The sequence below is a fragment of the Talpa occidentalis genome, unplaced genomic scaffold (assembly GCF_014898055.3).
Source record: "Talpa occidentalis isolate TD23 unplaced genomic scaffold, MPIMG_talOcc4v2.1 talOcc4.3, whole genome shotgun sequence".
NCBI lineage: Eukaryota > Metazoa > Chordata > Mammalia > Eulipotyphla > Talpidae > Talpa > Talpa occidentalis.
This window is the reverse complement of record NW_023603184.1, coordinates 11959845-11969531: the sequence shown is the minus strand read 5'-3', so window position 1 is coordinate 11969531 and position 9687 is coordinate 11959845.

Below are 9687 nucleotides of genomic sequence, written 5' to 3'. Positions count from 1 at the left end.
TTCAGCTCATTAATTTGTGATGGAACCACTGGAGGGTAAAGCTGATTCCAAGAACATTAGAGGAGAAAGAGTTTATATAATCTAACAAGAAAAGCACTTGCAAAACAAAACAAAAAAAGAATGCTAAAATAAGATGGCTTAGGTTACAGAAGAAACTGACTAATGTCCTGCAGGCTAATAAAACCATAACCTTTGAGGTTATCTTTCCTACCAGATAGAAAAATGCAAATGAACATGTAACTTCACAGTCTCTGGACTATAATCAAATAATAAATAGCAAAGTCAAGCTCAGATACATTCTCCTAGACAATTAAATGCTCCTTGGGTGAATTTGTTAAGTATTTCCCCGGTGTGACTTTGAAAGGGCATGCCTCCCAACTTTTGGCCTGATTTCCAAATTTTATTTATTTTTATTTATTATTTTTTAAAGATTCATTTACTTATGCATACAAGAGCTGGGGTGCAGGCCAGAGGTGCGGGGAGCTGAGAGGATTCACCAGAGACAGAGTGAGGAACAGAACAGGCAGATCTACTGAAATACACTGTTGAAGGGAGCAGCAGGTGAGAAAGGAGAGGTCTGCTGTGCCATGTGGGTAACTCCCTGGCTGGGTATCCTGTTGCAGCTGCTCCATAGCTTGAGAGTGCTGAGACTTTAACCCCTGTACCACCAGGGAGGCCCCACTCTCTTTCTCTTTTTTTGCTGAATGGTCACCTGGAGAGCCTATTTTGAATGCACATTCGCTAACCCACCCCTTCAAAAGTTTAATTCTGGCATTGGCCATGGGACCTAATGATATGCATCTTAATAAGCTCCTCAGGCGATTCTGATGCTGTGGTCCTCAGAACAGACATCTTAAGACCCCTCCCCCACTCCCAGTGAAACAGGTGGGGCAATGGCCTTAATGGCAACTTGGTTCTCGCTTTTCAGTGTGGACAGAGACAACTGGGGTTAAACATTGAGGCTGTCAGGGAATAGGAGAAAATCTCCCACCCAACTGGGTTCTGCTCAGCCTGGATGAGTAATCAAAACAGCATCACACAGGTTAGCAAAAAATAAATAAATAAATAAATAAATAAATAATGAATCCAATAAAGTGCAGGGGGAGCTAGGATGATTGTGCAGGTCCTGCTCTCAGTCTGGGAGAAGGGGGTATATGTACCCAGGGAAGGGAGAGATTTCACCTGCCAAAGCAGACATAACTTCATCTTTAACCTGAGTGTAAAAATGAATTCAGACAGGGCCTCCCTGGTTAAGGCTCAAGGGGTTAGGATGCAAACAATGGGGCTATCGCAGCTGTTGCAGCACGAGTTTGATCACCACCAGGGGGCTACCCACATGGCGTGGCAGACCTCTCCTGGCTAGCCCGCTGTTCCCCTCAGCAGTGTATTTCAGTAAATCTGCCTGTTCTGTTCCCCGCTCTGTCTCTGGTGAATCCTCTCACCCTCTCACCCCAGTTCTTGTATGCATAAATAAATAAATCAATCAATCTTTTAAAAAAATGAATTCAGATAGACATGTTTACAGATAAACCTATACCTGGATGATCTCCCCCACCTCCCAAAAAGCCTATATTCTTCTAGGTCATAAAAAGGGCATCAGTGAGTACTTCTTTGATTAGCGAAAATGGCAAAAGCTTAGGGAATGATGATCTCTCTTTTTGGATTAGGAATGGGCAAAGGACTGAGGCTCAGGACTCGAGCTCCTTAGCCTCTGGGGTTTTCATTGCTTTCAGCTCAAAATAATCCGCATTCTTCAAATAATGGTAGCAGTGTCTTCCCAGGCCCACAGGGCTTTGGCTGACCTTAGCTCCACATACCGAGGTGACACCAGAAAGGCCTATCTGTACATATTGAATAAAGCCTACTTGACCTTTTTGGGGAGACTGATCCCACAAGCTGTTCATTTTCCTAAACTTCAACTTGGAGATGGCAGTTGATCCCAGGTGGTCATCTACCCATGGGCTGTCTCAGAACAGGGACAGGAAAGGAGGACCAGGAATCTATCCGTGACAGAGGCATTCCCTTAAAAGGGAGAGGTACCATGTTTCTGGCCCCCATTTTCATGGCAGCTGACTTGGCCTGGCTACTGGGAACTGGGGGACAGAACTAAGCAGCCAGGTGAAACTACATAACACAGGAGGCAGGTAGGTTCGAGGGGAGACACAGGGAGAGACACATGGAAAACGGTGCACTTGGGGGCCTCCCCCATGGCACAGCAGGTTGAGTGCAGCTCTGTGAAGCTGTCCTCAGCCTTTGCAGCACGGGTTCAATTCCCCACCTGCCAGGGAGATACCCACATGGCATGGCAGACCTCTCCTGCCTTGCCTTCTGCTCCCCTCAGCTGTGTTTTTGGTCCATCTGCCTGTTCTGTTCCCGGCTGTCTCTGGTGAATCCTCTCACCCTCCCGCACCTCTGGCCTGTACCCCAGTTCTTGTATAAATAAATAAATCTTTTTTTAAAAAAAAAGAAGGTTGCACTTGGTTCTCTGCTTTGCATTTGCACAGGGACTTGGGGGAGAGACATGTAGAAACACTTGGAAGAGGCGCATGGGGAGGCTGACAATGGCAACATTACCTTGATTTGTACTGATGCTTTGCTCCTTTCATCCCAGACTTGCCTGGACCTCTCCCCCCGAAACCCCCACCTTTCTGTGCTTCCCCACCAGAAGGTGCCTTACACATGTAGGTAGCTTCCAGGCCTCAGGGATACTGCTTCTGGCCAATTGTGTTTGCCATAAGGGTATGGATGACTTTGGGTGCTTTATTGACAAACTATAATCCTTTCTTCTCTTCTCTCTCTATGCACACTCATTGTTATTACAGTTCTTCCACACTAAGTCTGCTTAGCTTTTGAACATATGGATAGCCATATGCAGGTTTACAGCATCCAGGTTTGGGGGTTCAGAACTGCCCCTTGGTCTGCATTATCTATCTATCTATCTAGCTAGCTGGCTATTTAGCTATCTAGCTATCACATATCTACTGAACCTTGAGAAACTGTTGAAACTCAACTCTCTTTTGACCTTACAAAAATAGCAAGATTGTAGGCGTCAACCTAATAATTAGTCAGTTGTTTCTAACTTGAAACTAATGGTGACCAACTTGTGTGATATAACAATTGGCACCTGGAATTTCCAATATTTGGGGAAAATCCTTCAGAGCTTTCATCACACTTACAGGAAAAAAAAAGTTTCTTCCCAGAAAAATGCCCAAAGTAGTTTTTGGTACACAACTCAGGGGAATTTATGGACTCCTTAAATATCCGGGGACTCCACGTAAATTCTTTTTTAAATTTTTCTCTGAAGTCTGCATTCTTCAGGGATGGAACTTTGCTGCCCCCTACTGCTACCTGCCCTTGAGCTCTGTTTGCGCTCCTGGTGCCAAGTCTTCTGGTTTAGAGTTTTGAAGGAGGCAACTCAAGCTGTCATCTCACACCAACTGGCAGTCCGAATCTACGTGGAAATGGAGACCACAGATGTTTTATTATGTCTTCCACAATGCACTGAGTTATTGTTAGTGGAGGGCGAGGTGAAAACTCTGTGCTTTGTTGGAATGCTGTGCACTGTCCAGTCTAGAGCACACCCTGATTGATTCTGATTCTAAGGATGCTATTTTACAGCTCTGTTAGATATCTGAGCGTACTGCAAAATAACTCTTGCCTCTAGAAACACAAATTGTGTCCTTTGTGGTGCTGTTCACTTGACTTCCCTCCCCTCCTGAGGAAGAAGCTAGTTTTCCCTCCAGTTGGGCCTTTATTTAATACTCCTGGTCTGCCAGATATCTTGCCTTTGGATTTTCCCTTGAACAGATTATAACATCTGCCTGGTTCCCTCATTTCAATTTAAATAAAATCTTTACTATATGCTTATTTGATATCTATGTGATAGCCATGATCTGACTCTTTCTTGAAAATTACCCTTTTACAAAGACCAGGATCCTACTAGATACTAGATCCTACATCCCTCCACCTCTCTCCACCCTCCCCGCCATTGTATAGGCGCGCTCCACCCCTGCAGGGTAAGGAAAAAGTATTAGGCTTTTCTGCCCTCCTGCCATTAGGATAAATGAGGGAACCCTGTGGGCCTGAATGCATGCCTGCTGGCGGGCACCTGGAGTGGGTGCACCTGGGTTGACAGACTGAGTTTTTAAGGGCAGCGTCGCGGGGATGGCAGCAGAAGCCAAGAACGAACGGAAGCCAAGAGAAGAAGAGAAGCAGAGAGAACGCATAGAGTGAGGATTTGCTGGGGGCTGGGAGGGCTGCCAGCCTCCCGGCCCCCCAGCACCCCTGCCTGCCATGTGCCTGGTAAATCCCAATAAAAACCTGAAAACCCACTGAGGACTCTGACTCCTCCTTTACCGGGTCTGCTGGGTCAGAAAACCTGCTCTGTGTCCGTCCTGCCCCTACAACCCCCCATTTACAAAGGAGTTTATAAATCTTTCTGGATTTTGTTTTCCTTCTGTAAAACAAAGAAAATACCTCAGACAGAGGGAAGGAAAGAGAGAAACACACACACACACACAGAGAATATGAATTTGGCCTTTAGTTTTCCAGGGGTATTTTAGATCTTGACTCAAAAGGCAAGCTGTGTTCTGATACACATGTGTGTGTTCTGGGGCTGCTTTTTTTTAAAAATGAAAGTGGAACAAAAATTGGGGAATGCATCAGACATAGTAAAAGCACGTGCTTTATAAACCTTCTTTAACTGAGAAGGTATAATATTATTCATCTCCATCCAAGCATCCATCCATCTGCCTACCTACCTACCCACCTATCATCATCATCATCCTTCACATCTCTCTACCCATCTTATTTACTGTGGTTATTACAGAAAAAGACTGCAAAACACTGACCCTAGAGGCATTTTTTTGAAAGTCAAAATTCAGCTCTATTAGCCTTACTTATTCAGAAATCCTGCTTCCTTTCCTTTTCTTTTACAGTGGTTCTCAAGGACTCCCCAGTTTGAAATAAATTCCCCTCTCAGGCTCCCAGGTGTTCTAGAGGAAATGGATGCTTTGGGTGCGACTCGATCTACTTTATGTAGGCACCTCATGTTCAATGACCAATTGGGCAGCAATGAACTTGGAGTTAAATAGACAAAGAAGCCAGACCTTCTTGGACAGGGGCTCTTTTTCTTTTACATTTTAAAAGGACACGTTTATTACGAAAAGAGGAAAAAGAGAGGCGCCTGCACTGCCCCAGGCTGGCAGGAGGCTGCTACTACTGTTTTTCAAAGAGAAAATTTTGTGAAAAAAAACACCTGTGTAGTCACAGATAGGAGAGCAGCCTTGTAGGGTGAGGTAAAAAGTATCAGGCTTTTCTGCCCTCCTGCCATTAGGACAGATGACGGAACCCCACGGTCCTGAATGCATGCCTGATGGCGGGCACCTGGAGTAGGGTGTGGGCATAGGTAGATGGGATTCACCTGGGCTAAGACTGGGCTTTTAAGGGCGGTGTCACGCGGACACCAGCAGAAGCCGAGAAAGAAGCAGAGCCATGAGGAGAGCAGAGAGAACGTGAGAGAAGGCCAGAGAGCCCAGAGTGAAGACTTGCTGGGGGCTGGGAGGCCTGCCAGCCTCCCGGCCCCCCAGTGCCCCTGCCTGCCGTGTACCTGGTAAATACCAATAAAAGCCTGCAAAAGCCACTGAGGGCTCCAGGGCTCTCTTACTCCTTTACCCGGACTGCTGGATCAGAAACCCTGCTCAGTGGCCATTTCTGCCCTTAACAGGCCTCTTTGGTTTTTAAAATCCACCTCTGCCATCCAGGCTACAGCAGCAAGTGGGAAGGTGAAGGAAGGATGGGAAGAATTTTTTTTGCAGGATTTTGGAATCTACATTTGTGTGCGATGTTATTATTTGCCTTGCAAGAGTATAAATATCGTGACAATTAGATTCACAGACTCAGTTTTGTAATAATTCCTCTCCAGACCAAGTGAAAATTGTGACGATGCATCCTTTCCTGATGAGACTACAGCTGTGACTTTATAAAGGAGTTCCTGCCCCTGCCGGTCCCCACAAGAAAGCAGAAGGTTAAGTGTCAAGAAAATAAATCCACACTACAGGTGGGATATTTATACAATCATTGGTATGGGTTATTCTTGGGTTAATAACAGACTTTATTGTTTGGAACTTTAACTTCAAATTTAGAGTGATGCTTTGTAAAGTATTGGCATGTTTTACCAGCTTTTATATCCTATCTGGAGAAGTTGAGTCTAATTTAGAATGGCCAGGGTTGATCCTAAACAGGCTTTTAATTGCCCCACAAGAGAGGCAGCCATTAATTACAAGTACATGCAGCGAATTGGCTGAAATGAGACAGGGACAGCCACTGCCCTGGAACTGGTGACAGCCTCCTCTTCTCATCTGTGGGGAGTAAGTTCAAATGCTGCTACCTGATTTCCCACTTCCTATTTATCGGTTTAGTTCCTCTCACTTTGGGCCAATTTTTATCCCCTAAAATGCAGTGTTAGAGCCCCCCCCCCACGCCCCCCTGACAGAAACCACATCCTAAACCAAGGGTTACAATGAATCCTTATTTACCATCCTGAAGTAGCAAGATTTAATTTTATTTCAGGTGCTTGGGATCATTCTTGTCTCTCAAAACAGTGAGTCACAGTCTCCCAAACGGAACAAAGATAAAGCAAAATCAAAGCAGCCTGAGTTTATTTTAAAGATTTATTTATTTATTTATGCATACAAGAACTGGGGTACAGGCCAGAGGTGTGGGGTTTGGGGGCGGTGAAAGGATTCACCAGAGACAGAACGGGGAACAGAACAGGCAGACTGACTGAAATACACTGCTGAGGGGAGCAGTGGAGAGGAGCAGGAGAGGTCTGCTGGGGATCGAACTCATGGTGCTGAGGCTGCGGATAGCGTCACAGTGCTGTGCTTATTAACCCATTGCACCACCAGGGAGGCCCCTAAGAATTTATTTAAAGAACACTTGGAATATATATATTTAATATTTGGTTATATCCTTGCAACAGCTACTTGCACTCGATCTAAAGTAAAAACTCCAAGTGCCTTTCTCACATGATTGTGTATCTGTACTCATACCCTCGTTTGAGAAAAAACCCCGGTCACACTCATCTACTGAGTGGCATAAAGAGGCTTGCTAATGCTCTGTCAACCATGCAACTGTATTTAGCTGATGGAGACCATCTACGACAAAGCTGCAGGCAGGAGCGTTGTGATTGTGGGGGCATGGGCAGGGATAGAAGAGGGTGTGTTGCAATGAATCTGGATGATTTCTTTAATCCTTACTGCCTTCTCTGAAACTGAACACTGATTTCCAGTCTCTCTGTGATTCCACCCCCTCCTCCTATCTCAGCATTTACTCCTTCTTGAAAACCGCATTATTCTCAGAGTCCAGATGGATTAGGAAAACTGCTTACAAATTCCATGAAAGTAGTAAGTTCTAAGCATCTGCAGGCTTTTTGCTAAGACCCTTTGACCACTGCACCTGCTTCAATTTTTCAAAAGTCAGGTTGCTTTCCATTGCCTGTCCATGCAGTTATAGAATTCTAACAGCCCGCTGGATTTATAAATTGTCCTTCTTAATAGATCCAAGCATTAATCAGTGTTACCCATTACTATATTTCAAAGTCTAGTTCCCACTTCATAGGTAAACAGACATGAAGACAGTGAACTGATTTGCCCATGGCTGGTCAGTAAAATCTTATTCTCTTAGCTCCCAATTTAGTAGTTTATATGTGAAGTTACATTGCCTTATTCAGTCCTTGGGGAAAATAATCCTGGAATCTTGTATAAGCAAAATGGACCCCGAATTACAATCTCACCAGAGAAATTAATTGACTAATTTATCAAGTGTGAAAGTAACATTAGAATATTCTGCCCAGTTGATCAAAACCTGAAGTAAGTTCATTTAAAAAATCCCTTCAGGCAAAATAAATGATTGAAATTCAGCATAACAGATTTGCAGGTATAAAACCAGCTGAACGTGAGGACTACAATTCCAGTTACAACGATCACAAATCCCCAGAGTTTAAGACAACTCACAACTCAATTAACACTATTCAATTATCTTAATAATGATGTTTTAAAAGAGAAACCAAACTTGAAGTTTCATTAAAAATAACAAAGCAAATGTAACACAATGTTATTTGTAGCTTCTATGTGGTAGATGTTCGTGCTAGATGTTCTTGCTACAATTAGTTCAACGTTTTTGCCTGTTTGAGAAGTTTCCTAATAAAGTGCTGGGGGAATGAGCAGGGAAAAAAAAAAAAAAAAAAAAAGCTAACAGCTATGCCTTGCCACCTGAAACTTAACAATAGAAATAACCTAAGAGAAAGTGGTAAGCTTCAACCAGTACTTTGATTAAAACTGTGAACCATAGGGATGTGTGCTGTGTCCAGGCTCTGCTAACTGACCCTCCCTCAGTTTAATCACCTGGCACCTCTAATAGGGATCACCTGCTAGGAACACAAGTCCTGTGACACTAGCTTTAACCCTGGAATCTGCCTCGGAATGAATGTTGGGATAAATGGAACTAGTCAGAAAAGGCAAAGGTGCCCCGCTGACAAGTTCTGTTCAGAGAAAATGGCTTGGCGGTGGCAGCACCAATCTTGCAGGTGTGCTTAGGTGAACTTTCCAGCAACCAGCCTTGGACCCACAGAGTCTCAAGCCTTGAGAGCAGAGATTGCCCCCCACCAAGCCTCACGTGCTAAAGGAGGGTGAGCGTTCTCTGAGAAGCCACTTTGAGAGAGAAAAAGGAGCACCATACACCATGTCTCCTCATTCCACAAAACCTCTTCCCGCGCTACAATTGTTTATAAGAATTTTATGACTTTATAACAACCTGAACTTGCTAGGAGGAACAAGATACAAAAACATTAAGGCTTACATGCTCTTCAGCAAAGCATCTCTTTGCAAGTGTGTCTGACTGAAAGTGAAGGCTGCAACTGAATACTACAATGTCAGGGATTCATCTAATTTGATTTCATCAGTTACCAGCTTTCTGACTAGTGGGGATTTGGAAGTGCCAACCCTATTCTATAGACACAATGGCAGCAACTGTGAAACTAATTCTGGCTTATGTAAATCTAGGGATTTAAAAAAGGCACATACAAACCACATTTTTTTGTCCCTTTATCATTTCCTAAATCATTGTACTGCTTAGGTTCTTCAGAACTAGGGAACTAGACCCCACAAAAAGCACCTAGTGGTACTAAAATAGTGGAATTGAAGAAAGTCAAGAAAAGAGCAGCAAAAGCTGAATAAAAGTATTTGACTCATATTACAAAAATGTCTCTAGTAACTAAGAATGTTTTCTGGATAAAAGGACAGCAAGCAACTGTTATCTTTAAGACTATCCTGGGCCTCCCTGGTGGAGCAAGGGGTTGAGACACAACCCATGAAGCTATCCGCAGCCGGCTGAGTTTGATCCCCGGCTGGCCAGGGAGCAGCCCATATGGCACAGCAGACCTCTTCTGACTTGCCCGCTGCTCCTCTCAGCAGTGTATTTCAGTCAACCTGCCTATTCTGTTTCCCACTGTCTGGTGAATCCTCTCACCCCCCATACCTCTGGCCTGTACCCCAGTTCTTGTATGTATAAATAATCTTTAGGAAAAAAAAGACTGTATTCTACTTGTATGCAAAATTCACAAATATGCTTAGTTTACCTAAAGCACGTTGATACAAAAACAGTAATGAATTTTATACCTGCCACAAA